The following is an 18,752-nucleotide window of genomic DNA, read 5'->3' as shown; positions in this document are numbered from 1 at the left end:
CCAGTCCTCAGTGAGTCTGTTATAAGTGGTCTGTTATAAGGGACCATTGCACTAAAGTACACAGAACTAACCTAGCATTTGAGTCAACTAATCTGGACCCACCCCTCTCCCTGGGTTTGCCAGGCTCACCAAGCTCCTCCACACACCCTACAACCAGCTGGGGTCTGCCACTGTTCCCCAGCAGGATACTGTAGAGGGCTTCCTTGTCTTCTATACAGTGTGCTTCATTGCATGTGGAATTGTCTCCGTTCTCGGAATCTGCAATGCCACGATGCCCAGCTTCCCTCCCTGGTCAGCCATTGTTCCTGCTCTTCTCCGCACCTGGACCCACCTGCCTTTACCATTCACACACCACAGCCATGCGTCACCTTCTTTTCTGATCCTTTGGCTTGCACTTTATCTCTCCCGTTAGACTCCCGTTAGACAAGAAACACCAACATCTCCAGGGAATTACTTGGAAATGCAAATTCTCAACCCCACCCTGGACATACTGAATGCAAAACTCTGGGGTGGGGTCTGATCTTGTGTTTTAACAAACCCTCCCTGTGATTCTAATGCTCAGCTCAAGTTTTCAAAGTGCTGACCTGGATGATAAGCTAAGGACAAGGACTTGGTTTTCCTCCTGACACAGTGATAATGCACTGTAGGTGGTAGTTTCATGATAGGAGCTGTACTAAGAAATTACTCTTTTATTTTTCCCCTTTGGTTCTCTTTTTAGTTTTTGAGTGCAGCCTTTCCTGTGGCTCTCTTTGGGGCCTCTGCCTGGTCAGGGATGAGCGTGTGGGTGAAGACTCATTCTCTTATAGAAGAAAGGAAAGGCTCAGAAGTACCAGGATAATGCTTGGTTTCTGGTATCTGATGGATCTTGGACGTGACTGGTGCCATTTTACAAACAATAAGCACAAAATAGCCGTCAGCCTTTCCCTTACAAGAAACCTCATGGTTTAAGGGAAATAGAAACTCCTCTACTTCCACATGGGTGCAACCTTCCACCTGGTTGTATCCACCAGCCTTGTCTTCCACTCCAGCACCAAACTCCTCCCTGATTGCATCAGCCTTCCTTGCAGCACATAAGCCCTCCCACTCCCAGGCCTGGTGCAGCTCTCCATTTTGAGTGCAGCCTGTCAGATTCTTTTCTTTTAATAAAGCTTGATTGATACCCAGCATTTTGGCTCACCTTCTTTCATTTTGGTGCTGAAACCCAGGAAGGGTCCTGGCTGGGACCTTCGGATGATCCCCTCTCTTGGGTTGATTGACCCCCTGGCTGCCCTTCCAAGACCTGCTGAACTAGGTACCTCTGGGACTCTCTCCTTTTGCATTTTCAGACCAATGAATCCACCATTGGCCTCAATTCAGGGTGAGTCAGTGAGTGGGTCTGTCCTACTTCTATGGGTTCCCCAACTACTCTCTATGACAATTGTCTACTTCCTGAAGACCAGGCACCTGGACAAGGGAACCCCTCTTGGGCCTTCCAGCTATTGGAGGATGCTCCTGTAGCTGGTTGGTGGCTCATCTCTTGAAAAGAAGGTGCACACCAATGAGGACACCCCTTGGTGTTCCCCTTCTTCTACTGGGACTGATCACCTCCTTTCTCACTCTCTAAATGGGATCCTCACAATCCAAACCTCCATGCTCTATGCCTCTGGGCTGTCTCCTGGCCATCCTCTTGGCCTCCAGGGAGATATTCAGTGCAATCATTTTCTACTGCAATCAGGTTTGGCCTAAGTACAAACCAGACCATGGATCCAAGTGGCCACAAGATGATGCTCTTGATTTGGATACTCTCAGAGACCTAGACAACTTTTGGCACTGAAGTGGCAAAGCTGAAGAGATTCCTAGTGTTCAAGCCTTCTTCTATCTCCAATTGCATCCTTCTCACTGTCAAAACTGTCCTACATCTCAAATTCTCCTAGCTCACGCCCGATCTCCCCTTCTGGACTTGGATCAACCTTTCAATCCATCAGACCACTCTGCTCCCTGTCTACCTCCTTATGCTCCAGATCCTTCACCAGCCTCTCCACTTTTCCCCTCTCTTCCCCACACCTGGTATCAAGATGCTCATCCTCAGCCACCCAAACCCTCTCATTCTTCCCCTTCATTAGGTGACTTCCCTGCCTCAGCCCCAGCTCCTTTATATCCCCTCTGTGAAGTGGCTGGGACAGAGGGAATTGCCTGGGTCCATATGCCCATTTATCTTTCTGATCTCTCCCAAATCAAAAAATGACTGGGATCTTTCGAGTCCAACCTGGACAAATATCTTAAGGAATTCAAATATCTCACCCAGTCTTATGATCTCACCTGGTATGATATTTTTATGATTCTCACTTCTACCTTGTCCCCCGAGGATAGAGAAGGTCTGGATAATGGCCCAACAACAGGCAGATGAGGTACATGCCGAAAATAATAGGCAGCCTGTGGGAGCCACTGCCGTTCCTCACATGGACCCAAATTGGGACTACCAGGCTGGCCACGGGGATCAGGATCTCTGGGATAACATGATCACACATTTGATTTATGGCCTCCAAAAGGCTACTCACAATTTGACCGATTATGACAAGATTAAAGAAATCACACAGAGATCCACCAAAAACCCCAGCAAGTTCCTAATATGCCTCTCTGAGGCTTTACATAAATACACATGCATAGACCCAAACGCCACTGCAGGCGTGGCCCTCTTACACTCTCATTTTATTACCCAATCAGCCCCTGATATTTGAAAAAAAACTAAAAAACCTTGAGGATGGTCCAAATATGACCCAATGAGACCTGCTCAATGCAGCTTTCAAGGTTTTTAACAATAGAGAGGAGGAGGAGGAGGATTGATACAAAAGAGATCAGGCTAAATATAAAAGCCTAGCTACTGCTATCCAGAGATCACACACTCCAAAGCCAGCTGCCTCTATGGGCAAGGCACCTGGGAACTGCTTCAAATGCACTCAGTTGGGCCACTGGGCACGGGTTTGTCCTGACCCCAGGCCCTTTCCTGGGCCCTGTCCTCATGGCAAACAGCCAGGTCACTGAGGGGTTGACTGTTCCACTTGCCAAACAGGGAGTGGCCCAGTACCCAACCCACAGCCTTTGGCTTCATGGCCATCCATACCGGAACTTCTCAGAGTCAGCCAAGAGGAGGACTGACGATGCCCAGGGCCCGAGGACCCCATGGAGATCACCATGTGTGAGTACAGGGTAACTCTGCTCATAGCAGGTAAGCCAATCTCTTTTGTCATCAATTCAGGGGCCACTTACTCTACCCTTCCTGAATAAGCAGGACCAACAATGTGGAGTACACTAACATTTGTAAAGCAAATGTATTTCACAGGGCCTAGTTTCCAAAGCCTTGTAGTTTCACATTTAACCTAACCTCTTAAAATTACATATAGAAATGTTAAGCTTGTAAAAGACAGGAAACTTTCCCTAGGCTAAAACCTCTGATATAGATATAGAATTGAAACACAGCAAGGACAGATGTCCTTGGAGCAGGTTAATCTACTGATTGATATGTAAAAATACTGGGGAAATTGCTGTAGGGAAAGAAAATGTTTGCTAAGAACAAGGTTTTGTTAGTGGATCTTTTGTTAGTGAACCTTTTGCAAATTGCATAATAGAATGTCACTTTGTTATTTCACTGATGTCACCAGCTTCTATTGTTAAACTGTACTTAGCCATAACTCCACCTATGTTGTTTTTCTGTAACTTTCTGGCCTGGAGAATAAATACTGAGACAGAACCCCAGTTCACTGTTAATTTCCCAAAAGAGGAATGCCTCTCTCTTGATGGTTCTGGGAAGTTAATCCCTTCAGGGTGTCCCACTGCCCAGAAGAGATGGGCTTTGAGTAATCCTTTTTGCATCCCCGCCACCCAGGGGAAGAGAGGTGACAAATCCGTGTGAGGACAAAGAGAGCGCACCACAGCAACCCCATCCTCTATCACGGTACTAGGGGTCATGGGACCATAATACCACCCATGGAACACCCAACCCCTTTCTTGCACCCTACATCACACCCAATTCACACACAAATTTTCAATAATGCTTCAATGCCCGGCCCCCTTACTGGGATGGGACATCCTTTCCAAATTCAAGGCTACCCTTACCCTAGACACTTTAACTCCAACTACAATACTCTTGTTACAGGCCACCCCAGACCTGGCCCCTGAGGCTTCCACCCTCCCCTTCTCCTTGGACAAGGTTAATCCCATAGTATGGGACACTTCTCTCTTCATTGATATGCTCCATTCTCCTATCCTTGTTAAATTGTGGAACCCCTTCTTTGTTCCCTAATGTCACACAATACACCATCACAAACAAACAGCTAATAGGCTTAAAACCCATCATACACAAACTCCTTTCTTCTCATCTCTTTCAGCCTACCCACTAGCCTTTCAATACACCCATCCTTCTGGTTATAAAGCCTAATGGCTCATACCATTTAGTTCAAGACCTCAGGGCCATTAATGTGGCCATTTTATGCATAACCCCAATCATTTCTAACCCCTATACTCTTCTATCCACAGTTCCAACAACAACCCATTTCTTGTCTGTGTTTGACCTCAAAGATGCCTTTTTTCTATCCCCTTATGTCCTTCCTGTCAAAACCTGTTCACCTTTTCTTGGTCAGGATAACCCCCACTTCTTCATTCAGGTCTTACCTCATGAATACAATATGTGTGACCTCCTCCTTTGTAGCCCCTCCTATGAGCATTCACAGGCCCACACTGTTGCTCTCCTTAATTTCCTGGCCTCCAGGGGTTATTGAGTGTCCCCTAGCAAGGCCCAAATGTCTTCTTCTTCAGTCACCTATTTGGGAGTCCACCTCAACCCCAACATCAGAGAAAAAATGGTGGATAACAAGAGTCTAATTTCTGAATTCCCTACTCCTAACATGAAGGGTGAAATCTTTTCTTTCTTGGGGCTTACAGGGTATTTTTGCCTATGGATTCCTAACTTTGGCGTGCTAGCAAAACGACTTTATGAGGCAGCCAAAAGGAATCCTGACATTCTCTTAGATCCCACAAAGCCCATTCATTCTCCCTTCCAGCAATTAAAAGCTTCTGTCCTTGCAGCCCCAGCTCTATCCCTACCAAACCTATTTAATTCTTTTATCCTATATGTCACCAAAACCCAAGGATTGGTGGTGGGGGTTTGGGGACTAGAGGCAGGAGATATCTTCTCCCCTGTTGCATAACTTTCTAAACAATTGGATACCACAGCTCATGGATGGGCTCCCTATTTATGGGCTTTGGTGGTAGCCACCCTTTCTCTCTAGCACTCACTGGCTTGCAAGCTTCCCCACACAAACCCATAGGCCTCAGCCCCTTTTAACTTATGTATGGTAGACCCTTCACCCTCACACTTCTCCCTTCCAGCTCATTGCCTTTAGGCCAGTAACTCCCTGCTCTTTCACTCATTAGGGATCTTCTTCGGGAACAGGCCAACCTTTTATTATCTCATCCTTTTCCCACCACCACCTCAGAATTTAAATGGAGCCCAGGACAGCAAGTGTATATTAAAACCTGAATCCCAAAGTCCCTCTCACCATGTTGGGAAGGGCCTTGTACAGCACTTCTCACCACCCCCATGGCAGTAAAAGTACTCGGAAAGGCCCCCTTGGCATCACTTATCCTTGGTAAAACTAGCACCTGAGACTTTACCCAAAGAATCTGTTCACACCAAGCCAGAGGGGTCCCTCTGCTCAACCCCCGACCCAACATCTCCTTACACTTTGTCCATTTTAGGACCCACAAAATTGAAAATCTCCAGGACCTCCACTCTTCCCCCAATCCCAGAAGAAGGATGATCTTTCCCCTGGTGATTATCTTCTCACTCCTGCAGGCCTGCTCCATGTCCTTTACAGAGGAGCTACTCCAAGACTGGTCCCAATCCGCCACCTCCAGTGTTGAAGATGCTCTTGAGTGGGTAACTGAATTAGCCTGGCAGGGCACCCTCTGTGATTACACCCCTGACGAGGTTACCCTCTACTCCTTTTTCCTACTAGGCACCCTCTCAACCTCTCAGCCCCTGAACACTCGCCTTTTCTCTTCCTCTTGCTTCTTTTCCTAACAGACACATATGCCATGCCCTGTTCACAATGTAGAACCAAGGACTTGGTGGGCGAAAGGACACTTTCCAACCTCCAGGTCTGCCACCTAGAATCTTCACGGGAACCCTACAGGACACATTCACATCCCTGACATACATTCCCACAACATGCTATGACGAGACAACTGACAATCATGTTCTTATGGGGGTAAAAACTACTGGATAGCTCTTTCCAAAGGGGATTCTGCTGGAGTCCAGTGCCCACCCAACAAAACATTTCTGCTTCTATAGCAATAGGCGAGGACTTCAGGACAAAACACGTCAGACCCCTGACCATGTTTGGACTTATCCTTCTTCTTGGTCCCTGCCTCTTTTGTTGTTTTTCTAGTTTCTTATAGGAACATAGGCAGGCCTTCACCAACCAAAAGGTCACTGGATTCTTCATGCGAGGAGGATATCAGCCCCTCAGAACCATCGACCATTCCCCAGAAGAATTCAGCCTCCCTACACAAAACCAACACCTCACCACCTAGTTGTTTTACCCACCAACATAAATATTTTATTTTTTTCATGTTTTTGCCCATCTCCTGCAGGAAGTAGCTTCAGATGAATGAGACCTTCACCCCTTTCCCCTTCTCCCTATACTTAAAAGGCAGGAATGATGGATCTTGGATGTGATCAGTGCCATTTTACACACAATAAGCACAAAATAGCCACCAGCCTTTCCCTTATGAGAAACCTCATGGATTCTGAGAAATAGAAACTCCTCTACTTCTGCATGGGTGAACCCATCCACTTGATGGCATCTGCCAGCCTTATCTTCCACACCAGCACCAAACCCCTCCCTGATTACATCAGCCTTCCCTGCAGCTCTCCCACCCCAGACCTGGTGCTGCCCTCCGTTTTGAGTATAGCCCATCACATTCTTTTCCTTAAATATAGCTTGATTGGTACTCAACATTTCAGCTCACATTCTTTCAGTATCAAACATAGGGTGTAGCCTTGTGACCCAGACTATAGTACTGAGCAAAACCCACTGAATTCCTTGTTTGCACACTTAGTATCTCAAGACCTGCACTTGCTGAGCCAGATCGTTGAGTCTTACGCAATGGAGAAAAATCCAAGGAGGAGGAAAAGGGGAGGGTCGTGGTATTATAGTGAGGAACAAAATGAGTGTGGTCAAGAAAAACAGGTGTATTAGCTCTGGCTGCTGTCACAAATTACCATACCCATGGCTTTAAACAACACAAATTTATTATTTTCCAATTCTGGAGGTTGGGAGTCTGGAATGTATTGGTCATACTGGGCTTAAATCAAAGGCTGATTCCAAATGAGAGAAGATAAAGAGACCTATATTGTTGTAGAGCTACATATTACCTGAAGTGTTAAAATATAACTCTAAATAGAATATGAAAGGTTGATTTATGTATGTCTTAGTCCTTAGAGCTGCCACTAAATTAAAAAATAATAAAACAAGGAGATAGTGACAAAGAGTAAATAAATATGTTTGAGATGGAATATTTAAATCGTAACTTCACTCCTAGAAATTTATCCCAGAGAAATGAAAACTCATGTTCACACAAAAACCTATACAAAAATGTTTATAGCAATTTTTTCATTATAACCCAAATCTTGACCCAACCAAAATGTCCTTCAACAGATGAATGTTTAATTGCGGTACAAGCATACCATGGAATATTACTCATCAATAAAAAGAAACTGTTGATACAGATAACAACCTGGGTGAGTGTCTGGAGAATTATGCTGAGTGAAAAGAACCAATCCCTCGAGGTTACATATTGCAGGATTACATTTACATACATTGTTCAAATGACATAATTAGGGACACAGAGAACAGCTGAGTAGTTGCCAGGGTTTAAGGAGGGGGTGGGATGGGAGGAAATGGGTATGGGTATAAAAGGGAAACATGTGGGATCCTTGTGGTGGTGGGAATGTTCTGTACTTTAACTGTATTGATATCAATATTCTAGTTGTGATGTTGTGTTTTGCAAGGTGTTACTGAAAGAAAGTGAGCCAAAATGCCAGGTACCGATCAAGCTTTATTAAAGGAAGGAAATCTGCTGGGCTGCACTCAAAATGGAGGTCAGCACCAGACTTGGGGTGGGAGAGCTTATGTAGACTACAGTGAAGGCTGACGTAATCAGGGCGGGGTTTGGTGCTGGTGTGGAAGATAAGTCTAGCAGATGCAATCAGGTGGAAGGTTGCACCCAGGCGGAAGTCAAGGAGTTTCTATTTCTCAGAAACCACGAGGTTTCTTGTAAGGGAAATGCTGTTGGCTATTTTGTGCTTATTGTGTGCAAAATGGCACCAGTCAAATCCAAGATCCATCATTCCTGCCTTTTACGTGTAGGGAGAAGGGAAAAGGGGCAAAGGTCTCATTCTTATGAAGCTACTTGCTGCTGCAGATGGGTGAAGATATGAAAAAATAAAAGATTTATGTTGGCAGGTAAAACAATTAGGTGATGGGGTATTGGTTTTGCGTGTGAGGAGGCTACATTCCTCCAGGGGAAGGGTCGCTGGTTCTGAGGGGCTGATATCCTCCTCCCATGAAGAATTTGGCAACCTTTTGATTGGTGAAAGCCTGCATACATTCCTGTAAGAAATTAGAGAAACACCAAAAGAGGCAGGGACCAAGAAGGACAAGACCCATCATGGTCAGGGCTCTGACGTGTTTTGTCCTGAAGTCCTCCCCCCTTGCTATAGCCTCAGTGAGTGGTTTGGGTGAAGCAGAAATGGTTTTGTTGGGTGGGCACTGGGCTCCAGCAGAATCCCCTTTGGAAAGAGTTATCCAGTAGTTTTTACCCCCATAAGAACATGATGTGGCAGTTGTCTGGTCATAGCATGTTGTGGGAACATATGGCAGGGATGTGAATGTGTCCTGTAGGGTTCCCCTGAGGATTCTGGGTGGCAGACCCAGGAAGTTGGAAAGTGTCCTTCCACCCACCAAGACCTTGGTTATACATTGTGAACAGGGTGTGCCATAAGTCTCTGTTGGGAAAAGAAGCAAGAGGAAGAGAAAAGGCAAGTGTTCAGGGGCTGAGAGGTTGAGAGGGTGCCTAGTAGGAAAAAGGAGTAGAGGGTAACCTCGTCAGGGGTGTAATCACAGAGGGTGCCCTTCCAGGCACAAGGATGTCTTCAACACTGGAGGTGGCACATTGGGAACAGTCTTGGAGCAGCTCCTGTGTGAAGGACGTGAAGTGGGCCTGCAAGAGTGAGGGGATAATCACCAGGGGAAAGATCATCCTTCTTCTGGGATTGGGGGAAGAGTGGAGGTCCTGGAGGTTTTCAGTTTTGTGGGTCCTAAAATGGACAAAGTTGATGAGATGTTGGGTTGGGTGTTGAGCAGAGGGACCCCTCTGGCTTGGTGTTAACAGATTCTTTGGGTAAAGTCTCAGGTGCTAGTTTTACCAAGGATAAGTGATACCAAGGGGCCTTTCCTAGTACCTTTACTGCCATGGGGGTGGTGAGAAGTGCTGTATAAGGCTCTTCCCAACATTGTGAGAGGGACTTCGGGATTTGGGTTTTAAAATACACTTGCTGTCTTGGATTCAGTTTAAAGTCTGAGGAGGTGGTGGGGGAAGGATGAGGTAATCGAAGGTTCGCCTTTTCCCAAAGAAGATGCCTAATGAGCAAAAGAGTAGAGAGATACTGGCCTAAAGGCAATGAGCTGTAAGGGAGGGGGGTGAGGGTGAAATGTCTACAATATGTAAGTTCGAAGGGGCTGAGACCAATGAGTTTGTTGAGGGCAGCTTGTAAGGGAGTGAGTACTAGAGGGTGAAGTTGGATCCAAGGGAGATGAAATTCCACAGACAGCTTGGTGAGGTGTGTTTTTATGATATGATTGGCTTTTTCTACTTTACCTGATGACTGTGGCCGATATGGTATATGTAAGTCCCATTGATAGGTAAGGCCTGTGCTGTGAGTTGTGAAATCTGGGAAATAAATGCGGGGCCATTATCAGACTGGAGGCTGGTGGGCAAGCCAAAGTGAAGGATGATTTCTGAGATGAGGGCATGCATTACTGCTCTAGCATCCTCTGAAGTGCAGGGAAAAGTCTCAACGTAATCTGAAAAGATGTCTATGAAGGTTAGAAGATAGCATGTCCTTTTGTGGGGAGGCATGTGAGTAAAGTCAACTTTCCAATCCTGGCCAGGAGTATATCCTCTGGCCTGGTGGGTGGGAAAGGACCAAACTTGGAGGTCTTCTTGATTGGAGCAATGAGTACACAAAAGACAGTTTTGAGTGATTTGTTTAAGTAACGTGGCCATGTGGGGAGAATAATATAACGGCTGAAGAAGGCATAGCAGGGGTTCCATGTGATTATGTTCTAAGGGTCGGGAGTGTTTTGGGATGAGAGTGGCTGGCTTTAAGGGAGGGCAAGGTTTAAAGGAGAATTGGGAATTTTCAATGAAGGTAAGGTGCATAAGTTGTAGGTGGGAAGGGGAGAGAATTGACATGGCCTTATGGCTGAGAAGGTCTTGAAAATGGTGGGGGGAACAAATGACTGTTTGCTGTCCAAAATTTAGTTTAAAGCTTTCTTGTGTTAAAAGGGTGGCTGCCATCAAGGTCCATAAACAGGGAGCCCATCCCTGGGCTGTGGTGTCTAGTTGTTTAGAGATGTATGCAACCAGGGAGAAGATATCTCCTGCCTCTTGTCCCAAAACACTGACTGCCAATCCTTGGGTTTTGGTGACGTATAGAATAAAAGGATGAGATAGGTTTGGGAGGCGTAGAGCTGGGGCTGTGAGGAGAGCAGCTTTTAATTGCTGGAAGGTGCAAAAATACCCGACAAGCCCCAAGAAAGAAAGGATTTCACTGTTTGTGGTAGGAGTAGGGAGTTCAGAAATTAAACTTTTGTGATCTACCATTATTTCTCTGGTGTTGGTGTGAGGTGTACTCCTAAATAAGTGACTGAAGGAGAAGAAATTTGGGCCTTGCTGGGGGACACTTGATATCCCCTGGAGGCCAGGAAGTTAAGGAGAGTAACAGTGTGGGACTGTGAATCCTCCTAGGAGTGGCTACAAAGGAGGAGGTCATTCATATAATTGTATTAAAGTGCTAGAGATGGGGGGAAGTTCAGATAAGTCTTGAGCTAAGGCCTGGCCAAAGAAGTGGGGGCTATCCTGAAACCCCTGAGGCAGTATTGTCCAGGTGAGTTGTTGGGAACCATGCATATCAGGATCAGTCTAAGTGAAGGTGAACAGGTTTTGACAGGAAGGGTGTAAGGGGATAGAAAAAAAGGGCATCTCTGAGGTCAAGTACAGAAGAGAAATGGGTTGTTGTTGGGATTGTGGGTAGAGGAGTATAGGGGTAGAAATGATTGGGGTTATGGGTAAAACAGCCAAATTAATGGCCCTGAGGTCTTGAACCAAATGGCATGAGCCATTAGGCTTTATAACCAGAAGGATGGGTGTATTAAAAGCCGAGTAGGTGGGCTGTAAAAGATGAGAGGAAAGGAGTTTGTGTATGACGGGTTTTACACCTTTTAGGTGTTTGCTAGTGATGGGGTATTGTGAGACGTTAGGGAACAAAGAGGGGTTCCACAACTTAACAAGGAGAATGGTGTATAGCAATGGAGGGAGAAGAGGCATCCCATATGGGTTTAACCTTGTCCGAGGGGAAGGGGAAGGTAGAAGCCTCAGGGACCAGGCCTGGGGTGGTCTATAACAGGAGTATTGTAGCTGGAGTTAAAGTTTGTAATGTAAGGGTCGCTTTGAATTTGGGAAGGATGTCCCATCCCAGTAAGGGGGCTGAGCATTGAGGCATCATTATAAATTTGTGTGTGAATTGGGTGTGATATAGGGTGTAGGAAAGGGGTTGTGTGATCCATGGGTGGTATTCTGTTCCCATGACCCCTATATTGTGATAGATGATGGCGTTGTTTTCCTGCTTATTCAGGAAGAGTAGAGTAAGTGGCCTTTGTATCAATGACAAAAGAGATTGGCTTACCTGCTACAAGGAGAGTTACCCTGGGCTCACACGTGGTGATCTCCTTGGGGCCCTTGGGTCCTGGGCATCATCAGTCCTCCTCCTGGGCAAAGCTGAGAAGCTCTGGTAGGGATGGCCATGAAGCCAAAGGCTGTGGGTTGGGGACTGGGCTACTCTCTCTCTGGTGAGTGGAACAGTCAACCCCCCAGTGACCTGTCTGTTTACAGTGAAGACAGGGCCGAGCAGGGAGCCTAGAGTTAGGATGGACCCATGCCCAGTGGCCCAGTTGACTGCATTTGAAGCAGTTCCTGGGTAACTTGCCCCTAGAGGCAGTCAGCTTTGGGATGTGTGATCCTGGATAGCATTATCCAGGCTCTGATATTTGGCCTGATCTTTTTTGTATTGATCCTCCTCCTCCTCTCTATTGTTAAAATCTTTGAAAGCTGCATTTAGGTGGTCTCATTGGGTCGTATTTGGACCTTCCTCAAGTTTTTTTAGTTTTTTCAAATATCATGGGCTGATTGGGTAATAAAATGAAAGTTTAAGTGGGCCATGCCTGCAGGGGAGTTTGGGTCTATATGTGTGTATTTATGTAAAGCCTCAGAGGGGCAGGTTAGGAACTTGCTGGGATTTTTGATGGATCTCTGTGTGATTTCTCTAATCTTGTCATAATTGACCGACTTGTGAGTAGCCTTTCTGAGGTCATAAATCAAGTGTGTGATCATGTTATCCCAGAGATCACGATCCCCGTGGCCAGCCTGGTAGTCCCAGTTTGGTTGGTGAGGGGAACAACAATGGCTCCCACAGGCTGCCTATTATTTTAAGCATGAACCTCATCTGCCTGTTGTTGGGCCATTATCCAGACCTGCTCCCTATCCTTGGGGGACAAAGTAGTAGTGAGAATCATAAGAATATCTTGCCAGGTGAGATCATAAGACTGGGTGTGATATCTGAACTCCTTAGGATGTGGCCAGGAAAGACTGGAAAGATCCCAGTCAGTTGTCAATTTGGGAGAGATCAGAAAGAGAAAAGGGCATATGGACTCAGACAGTTCCCTTCATCCCAGCCACTTCACAGAAGGGGTATAGGAGAGGGGAGAGGTGAAGGGGCTGGTGAAGGATCTGGAACATAAGGAGGTGGTTGGGGAGCAGAGTGGTCTGATGGATCAAAAGATTGATCTGAGTCTAGAAGGGGAGGTTGGGCATGAGCTAGGAGAATTTGAGATGTAGAATAGTTTTGACAGAGAGAATGATGCAATCTGAGATAGAAGAAGGCTTGAACGTAAGGAATCTCTCCAGCTTTGCCACTTTGGTGACAAAAGTTGTCTAAATCTCTAAGAATATCAAAGTCGAGAGTGCCATCTTGTGGCCATTGGGATCCATTTTCTAGTCTGTACTTAGGCCAAGCCTGATTGTAATAGAAAATGAAGAGTTCAGGTTTAATATCTCCCTGGAAGCCAAGAAGTTGGTCAGGAGAGAGCCCAGAGGGTGTAGAGATTACAGTAGAAAATGAGATGCTTACTTTTAATGTCTCCCTGGAGGCCAAGATGTAAATTGGCCAGGAGAAAACCCAGAGGTGTAGAACGTGGAGGTCTGGATTGTAAGAATCCCATTTAGAGGGTGAGAAAGGAGGTGATCAGTCCCAGAAGAAGAAGGGTAACCCCAAGGTGTGTCCTCTTTGGTGCGCACCTTTCTTTTGAGAGATGAGCCACCAACTGGCTAGAGGAGTGTCCTCCAATAGCTGGTGGGCACAAGAGGGCTTCCCTCATCCAGGTGCCTGGGCTTCATAGCATGTAGACAGTAGTCATAGACAGTAGTCAGGGGAACCTGTAGAAGTAGGACAGACCCATGGACTCACCCTGAATTGAGGCTGATGTTGGATACATTGGTCTGAACCAGCAAAAGGAGAGAGTCCTTGGAGGCACCCAGTTCAGCAGGTCTGGGAAGGGTGGCCAGAAGGGCCAATAGACCCAAGAGAGGGGATCGTCCATAGGTCCCAGCCAGAACACTTCCAAGGTTTTGGCACCATAGTGAAAGAAAGTGAGCCGAAACACCAGGTACCAATCAAGCTTTATTAAAGGAAGAAAATCTTCTGGGCTGTGCTCAAAATGGAGGGCAGCAGCCCACATCAGGGTGGGAGGGGTTCCCTTCCTTATATAGACTGCAGGGAAGGCTGACGTAATCAGGGAGGGGTTCAGTGCTGGAGTGGAAGATAAGGCTGGCAGATGCCATCAGGTGGAAGGTTGCACCCATGCAGAAGTAGAGGAGTTTCTATTTCTCAGAAACCGTGAGGTTTCTCATAAAGGCTGGTGGCTATTTTGTGCTTATTGGGTGCAAAATGGCACTGGTCACATCGAAGATCCATCAGTCACCATGGGGAGAAATTAGGTAAAGCACACACAAGATCTCTTTGTATTATTTCTTATAAGCATATGTGCATCTATAATGATCTCAGAATAAAAAGTTAAAAAAAACCCAAACAAACAAAACGAAGGCTGGTTCCTTCTGGAGGCTCTAGGGGAGAATCAGTTTCCTTGCTTTTCTAACTTCTAGAAGACTCCTGTGTTCCTTAGTTCTGTCCCCTTCCTCCCTTTCCAAAGCCAGCAGTGTGGCATCTTCAAATCTCTCTTTGACATCTGCTTTCATCCTCAAATCTCCTTCTCTCATTCTGGCCTTCCTGCTTCCCTCTTGTCAATGCCCTTGAGGTGACATTGGGCCCAGCTAGACAATCCAGGATCATCTCTGCATTGCAAGACTGTTAACTTAATCACACCTGCAAAGTTCCTCTTGTCACATAAAGCAACATAGCACAGGTTTTGGGGATTTGGATGTGGACTGCTTTGCAGGGGGTGCATTATTCGGCTTACCTTAGTGCCCCTTCTGCACTCAGGTGTGGGAGGTCTGGTGCAGATGGGACCTTTTGTTTTAGTCCATTTTGTGCTGCTATAAGAAAATACCTGAAACTGGGTAATTTATGAAGAAGAGAGGTTTATTTGGCTTACGATTCTGGGACAGTTGCATCTGGCACAGGCCTCAGGCTGTTTCTACTCATGGCGGAAATTGGCAGGCAGCCAGCAGGTACAAACAGATCACATGACGAGAGAGGAAGCAAGAGAGAGGAAGCAAGAGAGAGAGAGAGAAGGTGCCAGGGTCTTTTAAACAACAAGCTCTTGTGAGAATTAATACAGTGAGAACTCACTCATTTATCCCCCTTCCCCCAGGGAGAGCATTAATTCATTCATGAGGGATCTGCCCCCATGACTCAATCACTTTCCAACACTTCCACATTGGGGATCAAAATTCCACATGAGTTTTGGAGGGGACAACACATCCAAACTCCATCACCCCGAGAACACAAAGTGACCAAGGCACTCAGAGACAAAGGACTGTGCCTATATAACAGACTTTCCATTTTTATCATGCACGGCATGACTGTGGAATAACAGTGTCTGCATGTTTGTAATGGGGTTCTCTCAACCAACTTTTAATTTTTCAGTTCAAGAAGCCAGGAAAGCACACCTATGGCAAGGTGTCATTCAAAACTGTGATGAGAATCCAAAACCATGTAGCTGTCATTAATCCAGATGAGCTCTTTGCCAACATTTCTCAAAGCACCAGCTACCGGGAAAAGAAATTTCTTTCTAAGTGACAGGATAGACCAGACTTCTAAGATAACAGCTTTGTCTTAGGAGGCACGATGCTTGGTAAGGTCTCATTCCAAATGCGCCTGTCTGATATGGTTGGACATGTCAGCCCACATTCTGCAGCTCCTGGATATGCCAACAGCACAAGAGAATGGAAGTGTTAACTCTGGTGCTGCAGAGCAGTGGGCAGGTGACTTTTGACTCATCTGCTGTAACAGTGTGAAAATTCAAAAGTAGGAGACTGGAAATGACTCTAGAGGAAATTGATTCTTAGTATCTTGCCCATCATTGAAAATGGTCAGCTTAAAAAAAAAAAAAAAAAAAAAAAAAAGAAAATGGTCAGCTTATTAAACTCTCCCAGGTATTGTTTATTCTGCTGGGATTTTCATGCATTATGTTTTATTTTCTTCTGTTATCTGCCTTATAAATCTGTAGGAAACACTCCATAAGTGTGGAATCTACTTTTTTCATTTAATCTTTTTTTTTTTAACTCTTCAAATGAAAGAACTTTCAAGTGAAAGTTGAAAGCTGTGTTACCTAAACTGGGGTGATTCTCCAGGTACTTGTAATCAATACCCAGGTAAATCGCTCCCGAGGATAACAATTCCCAAGCGGGATCTGATTGCTCATTGAGAACGACCTGGCCGGTGCCCTAGACACAGCAAGAAGGGGTGGAGAAGTGTCCCATTTTCTGTGTCCTCTTCCTCCACCTCCTATCCTTTCCTCTCCTCCTCATGCCTCTTCTTCATCATCATCATCATCATCATCATCATCATTATCACTGCCTAATGCACTAATAGAACAGTTTGTTGATTTCCTCTTCATTGGAGAAAGACGATCCAATCTTAGTTTAGATTCACATCAAAACCATGCCTTTGATATCAGTGTCACTAACTGCATTCTGTACAATTGAGTTGTCAGCTTAGACCAATGCACCTCGTTAGTCCTTCACATTTTTTTTTAAAGAAAAATTTAACCCTCTCATCTAACACAAACATATCCTCTTTGCCATGATGGCACCGTATTTATCTTAGCAGAGTGCCTGGAACTTTCTCACAGTACACCCTTTCGAGATTGTTCAAGTCGTGCATTCATTTCTGTAGTTACTCTTGTTAAAACTTTGGACATGGCCAAATAATTCTGCTTCTGGAAAGCATCCTGGAAAATATTTTTCCTTTTGAGTGCCAGCCAGCAACTCAAAGCTGTCATTTTGATGGAATTTAAAAAGCCTTGTAGGCTGAGCAACATTCCTTGCCTTGTGCCTGGTTCTTAAGTACAAAAGAACTCAGGGTTTGGAGTGTGTGTGCAGAGGCATTCTCGAATGGGGGTCATGTGTCATAATAATGCAAGCAAGCAGATCTCTGTGGAGCTCATAGTTAAAAGACTGAGCAACTCATCCTGTCTTTAAAACTCCCTCAGTCCTGGGCAAACTGGGATAGTTGCTGATCCTACCTACTGGAAGCACAGTAAACACATTCCTCACTTCAAGGTCTATAATGCAACAAAAATTGGGGGCAAGAAAAGGAAAGAAGGTGAGGTGGGGTGTTTACTCTATTCCAAGCTCCATTATCTTCAGGGGGAACATTGTTTTTAGCATCAAGGGAATGGTGCATTTTTGCAACGTTTCAAAATGGAGCATATGTGCACATCATTAAATTTCATGAGTGGGCTATTTGCATTTCCCAAATTCTCACTTTTTATCAGGTTGACAGGTATGCAAATGGGAAAAAGAAAAATATATTTCAAGTTGTTGATAAGTCTTGTTAGCATTACACTGAGGTAGACTAATGGTAAGTTGTGTACAGGAAATGAGCTGTCTCCCTGCCAAATGTCAGTGGGTGAGCACAGTGCTTGCATGTGTTTTGGGTACTGCCATGTTAGGCATCCTTTGTGATTTTTTAAACAGTTGCTATTTCTCTATGAAGACTTTCCTTAGGCTACTTAATAACGAGCTGCACAGTGACATCTAGTGTAGGAAGCAGAGAAAAATTACAGAGACAGCTCATAGATTAATCACCATTTCCAGCACTTTCCAGAAGAATATAATGAAGATTACTGAGAAACAACTCTCCCTTTCCTGAACGATCATTCTCTTGCTTTTCTTAATTAGTACAATGAACAACCTCATGGAAACATGCTCAGTTAGGAAGTCTGAGTTGTAGCAGGGGTGGGGGTGGGCCATGTTCATTGGTGCTGTAAAATCTAAACCTAGTATGTCATTGAGGCATTTTCTATCCTGGAGTTCTCTTTTAAAGAACAAATATACTGGGTTGGGGCTGTTGTCCTATTAATTCACACCTATAGTGTGTTTCCTGCAGTGATTCACAGCTGGGCTCTGTTTGCGTAGGAGTGGGTTCATCTTTGGGTGGTGCTGCTATTTGCATAGGGTTGGCCCAAGTGTGAAGGACGGCATGAAAAGAATGAAAATGTGATGCATCGGGAAATGGGTGGCAGGAAGTGGAGGAGCAAGGTCATGAGGACAAACTTTGCCAACCTCATTATTCTGATCCAGGGCCAGCATAACTCAGGATCACTTAGTGTCAGTCATCCCCAGCAGTATTATTTTTGACCCATTTGCATGGGGTATTGCAAGTGCAACACAATTTCCCATGTTTTCTAGAATTTACAGAATGAAATGAACTACAATAGGCAGTAGTTCATTTGTTACAGCTCTTGTCTACACTCCAACTCACATTCTTCCTTCTGCCACTGATACGTGCCACAGGGCCCTTGCATTTGCTGTTCCCTTTGCGTGGTGTCCCTCTGATTTTAAGTCACCATTCTGGTCTTAGGTCAGATTATGCTTCAGGAAAGCCTTTATAAACAGCACCTCCTCCATATTAGCATGCATTGTTTACTTTTGCTAAACTCTTATCTTTATTGTGATACTCTATTTATGTGTCTGCTTGCTCAAAATAATAATGTGATAGAACCAGATTATCGAAACTCCTCCTTTCCTGCAAAGTGAAAACATTGCTGAAAGTTGGTTAATTTTAACTGTGTATGATAAAAGGGATGAGCAAGTGAAAGAACTGGACAATTTCCAAGCAGAATTTAAAGAGTTGATATGGGAGTCAGGCTTGGATTTGAAAATAAAACTGTTTCTCATCTCCAGTTTGCAAA

This window comes from Cynocephalus volans, chromosome Y, assembly GCF_027409185.1.
Source record: "Cynocephalus volans isolate mCynVol1 chromosome Y, mCynVol1.pri, whole genome shotgun sequence".
Taxonomy (NCBI): domain Eukaryota; kingdom Metazoa; phylum Chordata; class Mammalia; order Dermoptera; family Cynocephalidae; genus Cynocephalus; species Cynocephalus volans.
Note: the sequence above shows the minus strand (reverse complement) of the source record.